Source organism: Thunnus albacares, chromosome 4 (assembly GCF_914725855.1).
Source record: "Thunnus albacares chromosome 4, fThuAlb1.1, whole genome shotgun sequence".
Lineage (NCBI taxonomy): Eukaryota > Metazoa > Chordata > Actinopteri > Scombriformes > Scombridae > Thunnus > Thunnus albacares.
Genome location: NC_058109.1, coordinates 1,722,722 through 1,724,756, shown reverse-complemented (window position 1 = coordinate 1,724,756; position 2,035 = coordinate 1,722,722). Strand labels below are relative to the sequence as shown.

The 2,035-nt window shown below is 39.1% G+C and overlaps 1 long non-coding RNA gene across 1 annotated transcript; it reads right to left on the bottom strand.

The window, feature by feature from the left end:
- Window positions 1-258: 258 nt before the first annotated feature.
- On the bottom strand, window positions 259-1,598 carry LOC122981224. Its single transcript, XR_006403190.1, has 2 exons — window positions 1,538-1,598; window positions 259-1,385 (listed from the first exon to the last, which is right to left on the bottom strand). It is a non-coding gene; the product is annotated as an uncharacterized LOC122981224 (long non-coding RNA).
- Between the last annotated feature and the right edge of the window lie 437 nt (window positions 1,599-2,035).

The window sequence follows — 2,035 nt, the reverse complement described above, 5'->3', positions numbered from 1 at the left end:
GCTTTAATACGTATCATATCAACATTTCTACATTATGTATCACAGGGAGAGTAACATAGTTCAGATGTTACTTCCCTCTTTGTAGAAGGCAGGTTGAGTGGGTGGCTAGAAAGGTAGTTAGTTAGATGGAAAATGGCAAAAGCAGCAGAGAGCGCTGTTGGAGAATACTGTTCACTTCCTGTTTCAACTGACATAATCTGGTATTATTAGCACGTCAGGATATTTGGCAGCCATTTTTTCTGGCATCAAAATCTGGTATTTTAACCCAAACCATGATGTTTTGTCTAACTCTAACCAAGTGGGTTTTGTGCCTAAACCTACCCGGACCTCAACCACAGTGTTGCCACAACATAAAATATCATTATTCAACTGATAACGTTCATTTAATGTAGCGTTGAATGACACTCGAAAAGCTTAAAATGTGATCAACATTGAAACGTTGAGATTCAAGATATCTGTGGTTCCATGGTTTGCAGAAACGTCCAACACCAACACTTATTATTTATTTATTTATTCTGGCAATTGGGTTGCATTCACACAGAAGGAGAGAAAGAGACAACAACACCGTTCATACAGAGGGCGCATTGACCAGCGCAGCCAGTTTGGTATTTTTTTGACCAGTGAAAAGAAAGTTGTTGTATTTTGGTTTAAATTTGGTCCTTGATGTCTGTTACCGACGACGCAGCATCAATCTGCTGCTTTGGTGATTTTATCAACAAGAGCAAACTAAACATTTGCTGCAAAAGTGCAGTAACAACAGATTAATGCTTGAAATGTAAATAAGTTATTTCAGTTTAACACTCTCCAACCAAAACTGGCACAGAAATGTGTGTTTTCTGAGCGCCGTGCCGTTCACTGTGTTTGCCTTCATTAATTGCCTGAAGACGACACCAGGCTGCTCCGTTATAACTCCATATTCTGCATTTTTATGGAGGAGACGTCGGGTTAGCAGGGTTCATTATATCCTCTTTTTCAACTTTATTTTTTGCAAAAGTAATAATATTAATAATAACTTTATTTAAACAGCACTTTTCAAAGCAGTGCTTTACATGGTTAAAACATTTAAGTACCACAATTATGCAGTAAAATTAGACAATTGAAATAAAATAAAACAGAATAAAATAAATGGAGATAAAACAGTGTGATATTTACTTTATAAAAAGATGAGTTTTGAGAAATGATTTAAGAGATGTCACTGACTCTGAAGCCTCGGATCTTCAGGCAGGACGTTCCAGATCTGAGGAGTCCGGCGGTCCCCTTTAGTCTTCAGCTGGGACTGAGGAGCAGCCAGAAGGACCCTGCGTGCTGGTCTGAGGGTTGTAGGGGAGTAATAACAACCAGTGAAGAGGCTCAAACAGGACTGATGTGATCTCGTCCTCTACCAGCTGAGAGCGCAAAAAAGTAGCGATTAATGTTTTATTCTTTAAATAAATTTATAACATTAATTACTATATGTGACCATTTATGAGATGAGATACATTAGAGTTGTGGCTGAAATATGAAATATGGCTGAAATCATGTTACTATAGTAACTTACTGATGAAAAAACATCTGTCTCTGGCTGCAGATTCATGGTGATGTGTGTTCATGTTGTGTCGTCCAGACGTTTCCAGAAGTGCTTTCTACTGTCGTTATCATGTTTAACTGTGATTGGTTCAGCTGTTTCAGAGCTATGAGAGCAGTGATGTGATTGGCTGAGAGTAGTATTTAACAGTCAACACACCTGCTCATCTATATTCACCTTCACGCAGCTGCACATGCATGAACTAGAACAGCAGCTGCACATAGAGACGCCCACACAGTCCGTGCACCTCAGACCCTCCACGCTAAGGACAGCGTCTGCATGTCTGCATGTCTGCATGTCTTTTGAACTGAATGTCATCGTTTGGTTACATGAATCCATCAGCTTTTCACTTTCCAGGCCTGTAAAGCTCACAGTTTAGATTTATTCACCCTAATTAATATGTAAATGTAGTGACATTTACCACAGAATTTTGTTTATTCAAGTGCAGGCATCTAATGACTGCACCCATCA